Source organism: Astyanax mexicanus, chromosome 1 (genome assembly GCF_023375975.1).
Source record: "Astyanax mexicanus isolate ESR-SI-001 chromosome 1, AstMex3_surface, whole genome shotgun sequence".
NCBI lineage: Eukaryota > Metazoa > Chordata > Actinopteri > Characiformes > Acestrorhamphidae > Astyanax > Astyanax mexicanus.
The window spans coordinates 98,194,473-98,210,757 of NC_064408.1; the positions used below are offsets into that span (position 1 = coordinate 98,194,473).

The following is a 16,285-nucleotide window of genomic DNA, read 5'->3' on the forward strand; positions in this document are numbered from 1 at the left end:
AAAAGAGATCCATAACTGTTAAGATGCCTCAAGTAGCGCTTTTCTGTTGGTGGAAAAGCAATAAAGATGATATGCATGTCTAATTCTGTTATTGTTTGTTGTATAAATCGAGTAAAATAGTTAATTTAGCATCAACCAATAGACAAATTCCTTCTTCTAGTATGTTGTTCTTCGTGTTATGGCATCTGTAATCTATTAGATGTCTAATTGAATACAAATGCATCATTCAATCGAACTAACTTTTAATACAGAGAGAGACATTGCCCAAAAGAAAATGGATTACTGACACACTTACAGTATCTTCTATATAGTATATATATAAGTACAACCAAATAGATCGGTCCCAAAAAAAACATGTGTCTAAGAAATAGTAAGTGAACCCTTTGAAACAGCCTGGTCTTTTGTATTTCTGCAAATAATACAGTGTGGTTTGATCATTATCTTAATCACAAATATAAAAAATAATATAAATATAAATATATAAAAATCTTTTTTATTGAACATTTTGAGCAGTCATCTACAGTGCAGGCTAGAAAAAGTAAGTGAACCCTTTTCAGCACTGATTACTAATATATATATATATATATATATATATATATATATATATATATTTAAATAATTAAATAAAGTCACACCTGTAGACATGCACTAATTAGCATAATTATACACAAGTTAGTTGGTTCTGCTGTTCATTTATTTTTTTTAAGATAACATTTTATTAGTAACCAGTGCAGATATCCAACTAATTCAAGGATGTGTGTATTTAACATGGTGTTATAAAATAACTGAAGTTTGGGAGGAGGAACGAGCCCCTTGCCCCACACCCTATAAATACAATCAACATAGCTTACGTACCCTACAAAAAGTCTTTGCACCCCCCCACCCTATCCAACCCTAACCTATCCCCCTTTTTAACTCCTATCTTTTTTTTATGACTCCACTCATCAGTAAGTTCTCTCCCCTCTCTTCACCTTATGGCATGATCCTACCTTGCAAATTGCAGCTTTTCTTTGTGTCTAGTTTATGCATCATATTTTAATAGCGTTGGAAACATACATTATGTAAAGCATTCAGGTCTTAACAGTCACAAATCTGTAATTTTCTGATTGTAGTCATGACCCTCTCCACTACTGTACTTTTGTACTTTTTTTAACCCTTTATGTTTAAAAACAAATATGCACACAATCAAATCAAATGTATTTATATAGCACTTTTTACCACTGATGTTGTGACAAAGCAGCATGTGGTAGCAGGTCAGAAAATCTGACTAAGCATTGAATATAAAACACAGAACCCCCAGTGAGCGCGGAGGCAAGAAAACACTCCCTCAGAGCTGGAGGAGGAGGAAGAAACCTTGGGAGGAACCAAGACTCACATGTACTATTACAGCTAATATATAAGGGGAGACCATTCTCTTATAAGTCAGACAACTTATAAATGAAGGTTTAAAAGTCATTACAAAGTCATACACCCACATATGTCTAATATATTAATGTGAATAGCCACACCAGCAGTGGAGGCAGTACAAAAAAAGCCTAGTTAGAGTTCATGTAAACTTTGATGGAATCGGTAGTGAAGAGTGAACAACTAATCCACAACAGGTGGCAGGAGAGTGTGAGTGTCGAACGTCCATCGGTTTCAAGCCAGACAGGTGGACAATCAGTAACTTGGAGGAAGGAGAACAGACACATTATCAGAGTGTCACTAAAGACTCCGGCAGATCTGAATATAACAGCTTAACTAAAGGGAGAGAGCCAGGAGGTAACATAGACACGGAGACACCCTGAAACACTGGCATCCACCCACTACATCATCCACAAACCTGAGTCATCCTGTGCAGTGGGAGAAATTTCCTTCACATTCAATACAGGAGTCCCCAAATGCATTTCAATGCAGTGTTCTTCAGCTTCAATGGGAATATGGCACAAGTTATGGTACAGGACATGATACAAGTCCTGTGTTTCATGGTATTTTGACACACAAGTACAGTGTAAATTGTCAGTTTTGCACTGCAGTTAGATTGAATGTGATTTTTTTAATTAAAAATCTTGCTCTAAAAGAATGTGTGTTTGTGGGCGAAGCATGAAAAGATCAGTCAAAGCACATAAGGGTCATTTTGGCAGCAAGCTTATTATCCTTTATTAGGATGTTTTCTCATTTCTCATGCGTACCCCTCAGGCCCCCACAATTTGCATTATTTTGCATTGAAATGCATTCAGTAATGTTGTAGTTGAGATAATCATTAAGATGCCTGTGGTTTTAAAGCAGGTCTAACTGCATCCCAGTGTAACACTGTCTCCACATGTTTTTAATGCACATTAGACACATGTGCTCCTTAATAATCCGCCGACAGCAGTGCGAACAGGCCATGTTTTCTCTCATTTCTTTCTCTGGGCTCTTTTAATTAGCCACTTATATTAAAGGTAAGACTGGTCTGCTGTGCACGGTGCTTGCGTTTTTCTCACCATAGGAAATGAGTTTTAGACAAAAAAAAAGAAAAAGAAAGAAGGAAGAGGGGGTTAGTTCGTAATCTCTAGCAGGGAGGAGCAATGCTTACTCTGTGTTCTCCCCCCACGTTCCGGCTTTTTTACACGTCGTTTTCCCTCCCGATTTGTGTGTTTCCATCTTCATTTATATTCATTTCACAAATCTCCCCGAACGAGGGGAGGGTCGTCACCCCCCTCCTTCCTCACCCCTTGGGACTGATGTTTTAATTTAGCTTGACTTCACTGTAATAAAATTTTATATCACTCTTTTATTAGGTGTTAATATTACACTACCTCTCCCCCTACTACAGCTTTATCTAATTGCTTTCATTAGCACCACAGGCCCTATTCTGGCTGCTGGGGAGGACACTTAGCTGCTCGCTCACTCACCAGCTCTCACACCGCCTCACACACTGCTCAGCTACCAATTATAATGTGCCGTTAGCATGTCACCTTTAGTGAAATTCAGGAGATGTAGCCTGTAAATATGTAATGTATTTTTTTTTTTAAACGCCAGCTTTGGATATAGGGTTGAAATAAAGAAAGTAATAGCAGAAAAAAAAAGTCACTATGAAGGCTGCTTATCTCCCTCACTGTCAGTGTGTGCTGCTTAATTATTAGTAGGTGCAGTTAACTTCACTGATAATAAAAGCAATTCATTTTTTTTATCAGTTACTTCTTCCTTATTATTTAAGAGTTCTTAGATAATAGCCGTGCTTCATTACAGCACCATAACATCTCAAATAACGCACAATCGGGTGCACCTTTGTTACGCACTATATATATAAAAAAAAACATTCTTTTAATGTTTCACTATTTTTTATGTTATTAAACTCGTTTAAAGAAGGGCAGCACAGTGGTGCTGTAGGTAGTGGGTTAGTGGGCAGGTTGTGAGTGTGTGGTTTCATTCCTTGATCTGTTTTTATTTTTTTATATATATATATTTTTTTTTTTATATATATTTATATATATTTATTATATATTTATTATATATTGGCCTTGCAAAATTACCCTCTAGGTTTGAGTGGTTGTACTATAGGGAGTAGCACCCTGTCCAGGGGGTGGGTGTTCCTGCACTGCACTCATGCACCTAAAAGTAAATCAAAACACATCAAAAACATTGATGTTAGTGCTGGGCAGCTCATTCCGTATCCCAATAAAAATTCATCCTATGGTCTGTGTTTCTTACATACCGTAATACCGCACTATGCAACGAAAAGGGCTGAACAATTTATAGCAGTGTAAATCAGACATGTAACAAGAAGTGCACTTTTGAATATTGTTAGCGACAATAGGCTAATATACACATGCTCACTTACCAAGGACCCCTGGGCAGGTTTCACCTATAAAATCACCTGATTTAAGATAAATCTTCTCCCCAGTTTTCACAGCCAATTACCCAACCCACTCATTATGACTCATTAGTTGAAGATTAGCACACGCCTCCTCACATACATGTGAAGTCAGACTCTGCCTCTTTTTGAACTGCTGCTGATGCAGCATTGCCGAGCATCATCACATCTCACTCGGAGGAAAGTGCAGCGACTCGGTTCCGATACATCAGCTCACAGATGCCTTGTGCTGTTTGACATCACCCTTTGGAGTGATGTGGGGAGAGATGGCCACCTACCCACCCAGAGAGAGCCAGACCAATTGTGCTCTCTCAGGGATCCGATAGCTGATGGCAAGCTACATGAACAGGATTTGAACTGGCTATCTTATAGTGGCAGTGCTTAGCCTGCTGGGCCACTCGGAGCCTCTTTAAAGCTCCACTAGGTAGGATTGAGATTTTGTGCTCGCGGGCTCCCCCTACAGTTGTAGAGTGTAATAAATGTTTCAGGCGGATTAGTTTCTCTTTCTCGTTTTCTGGCTTTCACAGACATATTCGGTCTCTTTCCAGCTTCTGCCAGAGTGTCTGTATGTTAGTTTGTAAAGAATGAACCAGTAGTCCTTGTTAGAGCTAAAGGTCAGAAAGCAGGTCGCAGTTCTCGCGAGCGTTGGTCGCGGCCGCCTCAGAAAACTTACAGAGTCTGGTTTGAGCTCAGAGGAGCTCCGGCACAGACACGAGAGCACCACTATTCCTCCTATTACACCTCAATAGAGTGCTGCAGTGAGTTTCAAGCTGTAATTTTACTTCTTTAAAAAGATCAAAAATCAAGGAAATCCTACCTAGTGCTGCTTTAATTGGTTGTATTACATGTGTATATGTTGTCATGCATGAAAGTCAGGGAAAGTGACCTGGAAAACTGCATACTTACATTTTGTACAAATTTGGTGCTCTCCATCCACACACTCTTTATTGCGATGGACAGTGCTGCACCACTGGCCACCAGCAGGGGAACTGAGCAACAGAGTGGAAAAAATCAGTGGATTTGGGTCCCAAAACCCAATTCACAATTCCCATAATCCCTAGCGGTGATCAGTTCCAACCAGCCACACCTGTTCAGCATGGTATAAAAACACAGCCCAAAGCCTCAGACTTTGTCGCACCTTTGTAGAGGCAGGGCTGGTAACTGAGGGTATCAAAAAGAAAAGAAAATACAACAACAAAAAAAAATAAATTTATAAATAAATAAAATTAAGTAATTAAAAAAAACCTAAGGCAAGAATAAAGCTAACCGAGTATTCATAAGAAAGAAAGGCATTTATTTTCCCACCCATTCTCCCGTCTCCTGTGCAAAGAATCCACAAGCACACCTTTTTCTGTTTTAAATAACTGTTAAAATAAGTGACAATATAAATAATATTAAAGCGTATTTATGAGTAATCAAACAAACAGTTACTTATGAAAAAAATACCGCATTAAACATATCTAAAATTGGTTCTGTGTAGGGTTTTTTCTTTTTTTTTGCCCTTTTGCTACTGTATAGAACCATCTGCGAAAGTTTTTTTAACTCATTGCCCAACTCTACATTTTTTTTTTTTGGAAAATAAATCCAAAAAGCTGTTTTATATGAGAAACTAGTAACATATGACCTTCAAACTTTTTGTACTGTGGTTGTTCTAATGTAGGATTTGAACTCAAGTCATAAGACTAATGTTAACTCGTGGTACACAGTGTACTTTCTTTCATTTGAGGAAAAATAAAACACAGAAACGCAGAAATTAAAGTGGTCCCATTTCACAGATGTTAGCCAATTGATGTAATCTATGGGGTCTCCATGGCTTAGCTTTTATTTTGAGGGTGAGGCCAGCTGCCCTTCAGCACCATATCCTTCTAGATGATACAGATACATCACATACATGCTGCTCTTTTTCCCCCCGTGGTCTTATGTTGAGCTGTGGTGCCCCTGAAGAGAACTGTGAGGATATGAAAGAGCTTTATTTGTTGCTGCTTGCTGAGCTGACCTCCTGTGGTCCTGTGGCTCTCATGTTTGTGTGTCCATATATCTTCAGATGAGGCAGCGGGACGCCTTGGTGTGTAAGCTGACAGAGGAGCTGGAGCAGGAACATGGGCGCTATGAAGAAAAGGAGCGTCAACTGAGCAAACTCGAGCTCCACATGGTCGACGTGGAGAAGGAGGTGGACGGCCTAAGAATCAAACACTCTAATGGCAAGGGGCTGGTGAGTGTTGTGACCTTGATGATTAGTAAACAAACTAACCCAGTTTTAACGTTTTGAAAAAAGTTACATGCTGATAGTGGAGCTTAGTAGACAGCTTCTTTATTTTATTTGCCATTTAAAAAAATAAACCTAAAGAGAAGCTTAGTAAAATAAATTGATTATTCCTATTACACATTAGTGAGAATGTATTATTTGACCCTTCTGCTGAAGTTTACCCCCTAATATTATAAACATAAAGAGCCTATAATATTTGGAGCTTGTTAATGATCTCAAGGAAGCTGGTAGCACTGTTACCAAGAAAACCATTAGTAGCACACAGTACCCTATATTTATTGAGTCTCTCTGCTCCAGAAGTCACATGTGCAACCTGTCTGAAGTTTATTAATGAACATCTGAATGATTCAGAGAAAGTCTCGGAGAATGTGATCTGTACAGATCACAGACCAAATTTCAGCTCTTTGGCATCAACTTGAATTGTTTGGAGGTGAGAACATTCTGCTTTAGGACTGTTTCTCTGCTAAGGGTACAGGAAGACTTTGAGGGGGTTATGAACGCAATCATGTACCATACAATCTTGAATGAGATCCTCCTGGCCTCAACCAGAACACTGATAATGAGTCTTCCATGGGTCTTCCAGCAAGACAATGACCCAAAACATACAGCTAAGGCAACATTTAGTGGCTTAAAAGTGAAGCACATTAAGGTCTTGGAGTGGCCTAGTCAGTCTCTGGACCTTAATCCCAGAAAAAAGAAAATCTGTGGAGGGAGCCCAAACTTCGAGTTGCCAAGCAACATCCTCGAAACCTTCAGGATTTGGAGATTTTCTGTAAAGAAAAGTTGGCCAAAATTCCCCTCTGAGATGTGCATAACCTACAGACCAACTGCAAGAAACATCTAACCTCTGTGCTTACCACCAAGGGTTTCTCCACCAAGTACCAAGACACATTTAGCTTAATTTCACATTTCACTTAATCAAATACAAATCAATTAATATCCTTTAGTTAATGTTTTGTTCTGTTGATATGGTGTAAAATAAAAATGTTAATTGAAATTTGAAACAAGGCAAACTTACAAAATCAACAGAAAAATAAATAATTATTTTTTCCCATTGTCCACTGGAAACATATATAATACATATGTTATTAAATGTATATTATTGTTATGTTTAAAGGAGCAGTGATAGAATATGTCCCACTAGCAGTGTTTTTTTTTTTTTGCAAAAGTTATCATTACCTGTTGATGGATATTAATATTTTTTAGAAAGACTTGTACTCTTACATTTGAACAAGAATAAAAAAGCAAACTGATGTGTATTAAAATCCCATCTCTATGATGTATTATAAGATTGAGATAATTCTAATATGTGTATGTTCACATGATCTGTTTAAAAAAATCCTTAATCATTTAGATCAAAAATCGTTTAAATTGCACAAAAAATAAAAGGCAGAATGGGTTAGTTAGTTAATTAAATTGTTCATTAATATATGGAGTCAGCACATAAACAATAATTAGTCTTGATTCTCTGTGACCTTCAAGCCACTGTTTTCTCAACACCTTACAGCCTGTTTTTCTTCATCCATCTCAAATATTCATCGAAATCGCTGCCAGTGATGTGTCACACTGCTCTGATCCCCCACAGAAGTCCACCCGGGTCACCAAAGGTCAAGCCAATCAAAAAGGAAGAAAGAGGCTTTGCCTTCATCACTTATTCAGTCCGTACTCTGCAGCACATGTGTGAGGGTATCTGTGCGCTTTGCCTGGCTGTGGAGGATTTGAGGTTTGTTTGTTTATGTGCGCTGGAGCAGAAGCGTGGGGAGATCCCTCAGACTCCCCCGGCGCGCTGCGTGAGGGCTGCTCAAATCAAAACTCCAGGCTTCTGCTAAACGCTGGGCCAGGCCGCTCTCCTCCAGCAGATGAGAAGCAGAATGATTACACACGCTGCTGAGAGCGGGCACATGGCTAGCAATGAGGCTTTGTTTGTTTGCTTTTGGCCGATCGACATTACGGTTTCATGATTTCTGGCCGGTGCCGGTTTTAATGATGGGCTTTGCCTGTTACTGGACATGTTTATGTTGTATTGACGAGATTTTTCAGCATTGCCAGACAGAAGCAAGTAAGTTCACAGAAAGCAGAAATCCTAGTTGAGGAGTAATAAGTTCTCTCACAGTACCTCAACTGAGTACTAAGGTGCAAGACAAATAGCACAAGATACATTCTTGTAGTTTTTCCAGACATTTTGTATACATTCAAGGTGCAGAATTAACATTAAGAATTATACTTTATATTTTATAAGGCAAGCTGGCTATTTTTGTGCAGAACAGGTAATCACTGAGCTTCAGTACGGTTGCTAACCATAGCTCAGTAATTTACTGCCACCACCTAGAGTAGTAGAGATAGACATTTTGGACATTGAAAACGTTCACAGGTCACTCCTCGTCACTTGCTACAGTGTTTTTCATTAACATCACTGGGGTTTGATAGTATATATGTATAAAATATGAAATAAAATGTGTAATAATGAAATAAAACTCGTTCAGTATTACTGTTTGTTGTACAAGTGTTGTTATTGACTACATCCCTAATACATGCCAGTTTTGTAAAGAAAAATATATTTCTATGCATAGTGGAGCAATAGGTCCTACATATTAGTCAAGTCAAGTTAAGAGGCTTTTTGTAATTACATTTGAGAACACATAAACAGTGCATTGAAATGATGTTCCTCCAGAACCATGGTGCAACATAGAACAACAATACAATAGACAAAGTGCAATGTGCAACAGAGAACTATAACTAGAACTACAATAAATACAGTAAATACAACAGACGAGACAGTTTAACCGTCAGGACAGTGCAGTACCGATACTGTAAAATGAAATGTGCATGGTGAGGATAAGGTGCAGAGATATGTAACATACTGTAACATATTGAACATACATGATCCCAGCAGTTACTGAGGTACAGAGTTTATAATTTTTTTTAAATGAAGTAGCAAATATTGCTGGTATGGATAGAGACATTTCAGTTTCTGTGTGCCGAGTGTGTGTGTGTGTGTGTGTCATGGGTTGGTTCAGTACAGTCTGTGTGTGTGGTGGTGGTGGGCTGTTCAGCTTTTTCTCTGTGTGTTGAGGAGTCTGACTGCCTGGTGGATGAAGCTGTTGCAGAGTCTGGTAGTGGAGGCTCTGTGTTAAGGAGTCTGACTGCCTGGTGGATAAAGCTGTTGCAGAGTCTGGTAGTGGAGGCTTGTATGCTCGGGTATCTTCTGCCGACGGGCATCAGAGTGAAGAGTTCGTGTGAGGGATGGGTTGGGTCGTCCACAATGCTGGTGGCTTTGTGAATGCAGAGTGTGGTGTGGAAACAACTTGTATAATATTTTAACATTTTTGTTTTGAAAGTGTACTAGTACTACAAAATGGATCTATTTGCGTGTAATAATGCATTGGATTATGGCATGTATTTACCAAGATGAGACTGATGATAGTGACTGTCAGCTAACAGAAACATTAGTCTTGTAAACTGAAGATGCTTACATCATTTGGGATGCACCTTGGCTTACTGACTGCATTAGTAATCAGTAATAAATTAATTTAGTTTCATTTTGTGTCGACATATTAACTGATTCATCAAATTACGTGCCTTAACGTGCTTTACATGCTCCAAAAGAAACACAGATCTAGAAGTAGGACTGTAATGATGCCAGGACCAATATTAGCAACAATATTAATAATTGATGATAAACAAAAGATGATATACAGTGTAATATGTCTCCTTCTGTAAATGTAGACATCCGTTTTACTGCTGTGGTGGGAATAGCAGTGAGCGTGAGTCCCGGCTGCTACAGTAATGGCAGTGCTTTTTGTTCTTAGCAGTCTGTTTTTAAATGGGACATTAGCTCTTCACTCTCCTCCTCAGCCTGTGAAGATGGTACTGACCTGCCGATGGATTATTATGGCTGCAGAAATGGTCAAGCTTGATGAATCCAAAGGAAATTGGCTTTGAAATGGCCTCATCTGCTCAGGTCAAAGCTATTACTTGATATATCTTATAAGTGGGTTTTGAGTGTGGCTAAATTATTTTAGAATTACCTCTGCTGGATAGACATTTGGCGGCCTGTCTTTTGTGAATCAGAGTCGAAATGAAAGCCATTTTTTTCCAGTAATTGTAGGAGTGATATTTTAATTATGAGGATACTTTAACATGTATAGTATTGGTGACAGTGTCCCACATTCATTTCTATTTTTATGCTCTTCAATTTTATAAGGAAATTTGTTTCAAATTATATAATTAAATACATATTTGGTTTAAATTAGGTTTAGATTTGGTTTTAAGAAATACAAAATAAAGTAAAAAAAAAATAAAACCTCTGTTTATCCCTTAGCTTAAAGGCATACTATGCAACTCTAGGTTTGTTTTCTTTGAGGCTCCCCCTACAGGCTGGGAGGAAATGTTTACTGTCATGCTGCTGTTTTTGCGTGATTGTTTTAAGTATAGCTGACTGGCAAATGTAAAGAAAAAGGGTTTGTACATTGCATGGTTGCAAGTAAAATACAATCTGAATTCTATCATAATCAGTAAACAGGGGGTCCTGAGATAATCCAGGTCCAGAATGGCCAGAATGACCATGTAGCTTGGTATTTGTTTTTCTCAGACGTCCTTTGAGAAAATTACAGGCTAAATTACCTACAGTTTTTTACTCCATGGTCCTCCGGTAATTTTAGTCCCGTCTGAAATTCATCACCTCGCGTTTAATAAAATAGCTATTTGTTCACTGCCACACACCTCAATTACACTTTGAGTGCGTGTTTCCACAGAGATCCATGTAAACACAACAGCGAGTGGAAATGGAGGAGCTATTGAACACGATGTCATGTGACCGAGAAAGCCTAAAAACTCACTGGTCCTCCTTTTTTTTCAATTGCTGTTTTATCTCAGTGTAGAAGTGTGAAATATGTTTTGCAGATGCTCACCTGAGAAACTAATCCCGTCCGGATAGGGCTTATCTTTTACTGATTTCCGTTTTATGCAGTGCATTGGAAAATGCAATTCAAGCCAAATAATGAGCTACTTATTAAAGTAAATTCGCATACAGGGCACTGAGTGGTCCAGCGGACTAAGCGTTGCTACTAGGATCAGGAGATCGCTAGTTTGAATCCCAATCATGCAGCTTGCCATCAGCTGCCGGAGCCCTGAGAGAGCACAATTGGCCTTGCTCGTTCTGGGTGGGTAGATTTTGTAGAAGCTAGATTGCTGTGGCCTAAAAATATGTATGATTCAAATACATTACATGGACAAATGCTTTGGGGGGATACATGCACATGCAATATTTCTTCTAAAATCATGGTTATTAAAAAAAAAAATAAAAATTATGCTTTTTTTTTGAGTAACTGTTTCTTCTGACCAGGGAAAGCTTTTACCTACATTGTAGTTGATGTGAGGATTTGATTGCATTCAGTGATAAGAGCATTAGTGAGCTCAGGAAGCCAATAAATTATCCCAAAAGTATTAGATAGAACACCATTAATTTCAGAGAAGTTCTACAGTTCTAATTCTGCTCCACAGTTCAATGATGGAGATATATAGCCCTCAAGCGTACACCTGGCATGAAATATGATGCCAAGAGGTTTATGTTTATCTGCTCCAGAGAGTCGTATTCTATCATTAGTGCTTTTTAGTGCATTTGGCCACCCGTGTTAACAATTGGTGCAGAATAAAATTGCTGAATCCATTCATTAAAAGGGGTGTCTACAAACCGTTAAACATGTACAGTAGTGTAAGTTTTTGTAATATCTCTAAAAGATTCTGTTTTGCAGACGCATTTCCACACATTTTTATGGTCGGTTGCTCAGATAATGTGTTGAGTAAAAGTTTAATACGTCGTTAAAAGTCATATTTCGAAGCATGCTGTTGTCCTTGTTATTGAAGCCCTTAATATTCAGTTGCTACTGCACGATGCGGCTAATTACGTCAAGGTGTTAGTGTAGACAGCTAATCGATAGCAATATCCTGTTTGAGATAAAAGCAATGCTCTTGCCCATTCAGGAAGTGAACCTTGGCTTTTCAGTCTCGCTCATTTGTACGTAGAGGCTGAAAGAGATTGTGCGAGAGTGCTTTGTGTGTACTTGCTTTTAAAGCAGGACAAAATATGTCCTAGCTCCCTCATCTTTGCCTTGTTTTGGTCCTATAGTGGCCTCCTGCTGTCCCTGCAACACTGAGAAGTCCTGCCACACACTTGTGTGTGCACACGCGCGCACACACGGAGCTCATTATCCCCCCTCCGGGGCTCCGAATGAGGTGGCCAGGCAGAAAAAGCTAAAGGAAAAGGGTTCTGAGACTCTGTGTGTGTGTGTGTGTGTGTGTGTAGAGAAAAAAATGTTGGTGTGTGGACACTTGAGCAGTAGCTTCAGGAAAAGCAAAGATGCCCAGAAAACAGAAGAAGGTTGGTGGCCCATATCTAAGCTGAATTTGGCACACCTTTAAGTTTCAGTATTAACAGTAAATTTGTTTTTTTTTCCCTTAGATTTATTGTAACCAATAAGATTGAAACAGTAACCCAAGTTGCAAATGTGAGAGACTTACTCACACAATGACTGACTCTACTGGAGATGATCTGTGATGCAGTCATCACAGCACACACAACACTACAAGATTTGCTGCACATAAACCACCACATGCTTTCAGAATTCAGTTCTGGTGTCCTGACCCTCAGTCTTGTCTATCAGAGTGAAATCTCACATAATTTCTCATAAAGAAACCGCATGATTTTGCCTCAAAACAGACATGCCATTCAACAGCAAGACAGGCTGGATCCCAGATCACATACTCCCACCATAATTTCTATGTAAAAAATCTGATTTAAACTCTTTAAACTGACCTACAAAGACAATCCGTTCCTTCAGTGGTCAAAACCTGATCCATATGTAGACCCATTTTTTTTCAGCATGCACTAATAACAATAATTTTTTTTAAATAAAACACCCTTTAAATGATATTTGGATTCTCAGCACAGACTAAAAGACAACAGCGAATTAGCTCAGCTGATTAGTTTCTGCTAATGTCAAACTTACTAATACAACTGCAAATAACTTTATATAGAGTGTAGAGCTGGGCGATTAATCGATTTTATCGTTTAATTCGAATTTACAGTTAAGGATGATGTGTTTTTATGAAAATCGATTTTCTTAGAGTTTTCTTAGAGTTCTTAGCCCCGCCCCTCTCTCCCGTGGGCACCCCCTGCCCCTCTCTCTCTCTCTCCCGCGCGCACCCCCGTCCCTGACACATCTTCCAACCGTGTACCTTTGTTTTGCAATTCAAGCCCAATGGGAAAATGTCTTTACTTAATAGCATATTAAATTGTACTTGTTTTCTATTTTGTAAGTTTTATCAAAAAGGGCACCATTTTATTTCTTTCTATTTTTTTTAGGGTGGGTTTATTTATTTATTTTTTAAGTTTGAGGGTGCATTGTGTCAGTACTTAAACTGTGTTTAGTTTTCTAAAAGTTACTAGATGTTCTCACAGTTTACAATTGTTTTTTTTTTTGCTTGTTTCTGGTTGCACTTTAACCACAAAGGGGACATTTAAGTGAAAACTAAATAAATAAAAACTCGTTTTTAACCATTTCTTTATCATCTTTAATTAGATTTTTAGTAGGGGAAAAAAATCGATTTAAAACGATCGACTACAATTCAGCTACTCTGTGTAATGCAGACATTTTGTTCCACTAACTTTGACCTTCTTATCGGTAAACAAAGTTTTGAAAACTGATTACTGGAGGAAAAATATAAAAACGTGCTAAAATTAGCACACTGCAAACTAAAGGTTGTAGTTAGCAAATGTGGCAAAAGTATTCACATTTATTACTCAGATACTAGGGTTTCAAAAATACTGATTGTAATGCTATATTAAAATGTTAATGTTAAAAAAATGGGATATAGTAGGGTCCCTGTTTCAGCTGCATATATACCCATTGAAAATTATTAAATTTTAGTACGATGCAAATATATATAAAGAGCTTAGTTGAGACTCAAGTTTGCTTGAATTCTCTTCAGTCTTTGCCACTGATTGTGGATTGTGTATAAACCACAGACAGGTAGAGAGAATAAATGCAAAAGAAAAAAAGGGGCATGAATGGCAAAAAAAAAAAAAAATCTGTGGGTACAATCAGATAAAGATAAAGAGGCAGAAGTGTCTGTATTCAATGCATACCTTTCAGAAAATCCAAAATACACAACATTTAATTAATTGTTGAACAGTTAAGGGCTTAGCATGGTGAAGTTGAGCAGTGGTACATTCAAGTTTTGCTATATTGAGTAAATTAACCACTGATCGTCAATGATTCCATATGAAGTTCAGGTGTAATGCAGTTTTGTAGGATTGTCTTTTTAGCAGCTGTAAATTCAGAAATACAACAACAATAGCTTGCACTGTAGCATCTTCAACTACAGATTTATGTTTGTACTTCTCATCCAACCACAATCAAATTCACTCTATATGGATGGAGCCGTTTATCTGGATAGGATTTTTTTTTTTTTCATCCCATTTTTCTTGCTAGTTTACATGGCCAAATACCCAACCCTCTCATTAGGACTCCCCCTATCACTAGTAATGCCCCAACACACCAGGAGAGTGAAGAAGAGCACATGCCTCCTCTGATACATGTGAAGTCAGATACCACCTCTTTTCCAACTGCTGCTGATGCAGCATTGCCGAGTAGCATCACAGCGTGTTTGGAGGAAAGCACAGTTACTCGGTTATAATACATCAGCTCACAGACGCCTTCTGCTGAGCGACATCACCATTTAGAGTGATTTGGGGAGAGAGTGCCATCTACCCACCCAGAGAGAGCAAGGCCAATTGTGCTCTCTCAGGGCTCCAGCAGCTGATAGCAAACTACATAAACAGGATTCGAACCAGCGATCTCCTGATCATAGTGGCAGAGCCTTAGTCCCCTGGACCACTCGGAGCCTGGATAGTTTTTTTTTTTTTTTTTTTATAAAAAGCTGAAATGAAACAAGCTGAAATGAAATAGAAGTAACAAGGCTATTACAGATAACTTTGTGAAAATATAAGAAGTAGAAGTTAAAAGGCGTCTGAAAAAGAATTACTTCAGTAAAGTATAAATAAACAACATTTCTACTTTCTACATTTCTACCACTACACCAATGGGGGCTTTACTTTAGAGGGGGAGCTATAATCTGCCATTACTTGTAAGCAACATTAGCCTCCAGTGTTAAACTGAAGAAGAAAAATAAGAAAGTAAAGACAACAAAACATGTCTTGGCTAACTGATTACATTTAATCACTGAATTTCAGGAAATTTGATTGATCATCAAACTATCAAGCATCCAGAGAGCTGTGCCGCTGCAATAATCACTCCACACAAACCTGATTCATCTGTGTTCTCTATGATTGCTAATTATCTTCTGATGACCACCGAGTGGAGACGTGTTTCCACTCGTGGCATCAGTCTAATTGGAAGGATTCGAATCATCAGGTTTAAGCAGTCATCTGACAGTGGCTAGACTCCTCGCAGGATGACCTTCCTCTTCAAAAATGCCTTCTAAGTCAGACGGTGTCTGCTACAGCCATTCTGGCTCCCTCGACTGTATTTCAACATGACAACACAGAAATGAGTAACTGCTGTGATTGGATTCAGATGTCAGTGAGATTTCCTTTATTACTACCTTGTGTAGTGCTTTTCTTCCTATCATGGCTGCACAGGACGTGCCAGAAAGTGCAGTCGTTTCCCAGGGTTGAGTGTAGTAATGAGAAATGGTCTCCTTCCTTTCACTGACATACGATATTCCAGTTTAAACCTGAAATCTGAAGAATTTAGGCTAACTCTTAAATATGTATTTCTTGAATTGCATATGACACATGACCTCATTTCTACTCCTTTTCTTCTCCATTGTTTCAGATGAGTATAAATAAATCTGAAAGTATTGCAGTGTAATTGATTTTATGATTTTATTTCTTTAAATATATAACATTTGGAAGAAACTCTCTCTTCCTGAGTGACTTACGGTTTACAGGGGTGGAGGAATGTGGAGATCCAGCGAAAGTAGCTGTAAATAAATAACAACATTATAATAAAATATATATTTTATTAGCTGCTTTTTCTGTGCTTTGTTTTAGTTTTTGACTTTATCTACACCTTGCCACGTAATGTGACCAATGTCTAGATTGTATCCTGGTAAGAATTTAGCCATATGCCATTTTTTTTAGCCATATACTTACAACA

General features: G+C 38.3%; 1 long non-coding RNA gene across 1 annotated transcript in view; it reads left to right on the forward strand.

Moving 5' to 3' along the window:
• LOC111195243 (uncharacterized) overlaps window positions 1-6,047 on the forward strand; it is a 32,488-nt gene extending 26,441 nt beyond the window's left edge. Inside the window, exon 3 of the long non-coding RNA XR_007441603.1 lies at window positions 5,883-6,047. This is a non-coding gene — a long non-coding RNA (uncharacterized LOC111195243). The remainder of the gene's footprint in view (window positions 1-5,882) is intronic.
• Window positions 6,048-16,285: the final 10,238 nt, after the last annotated feature.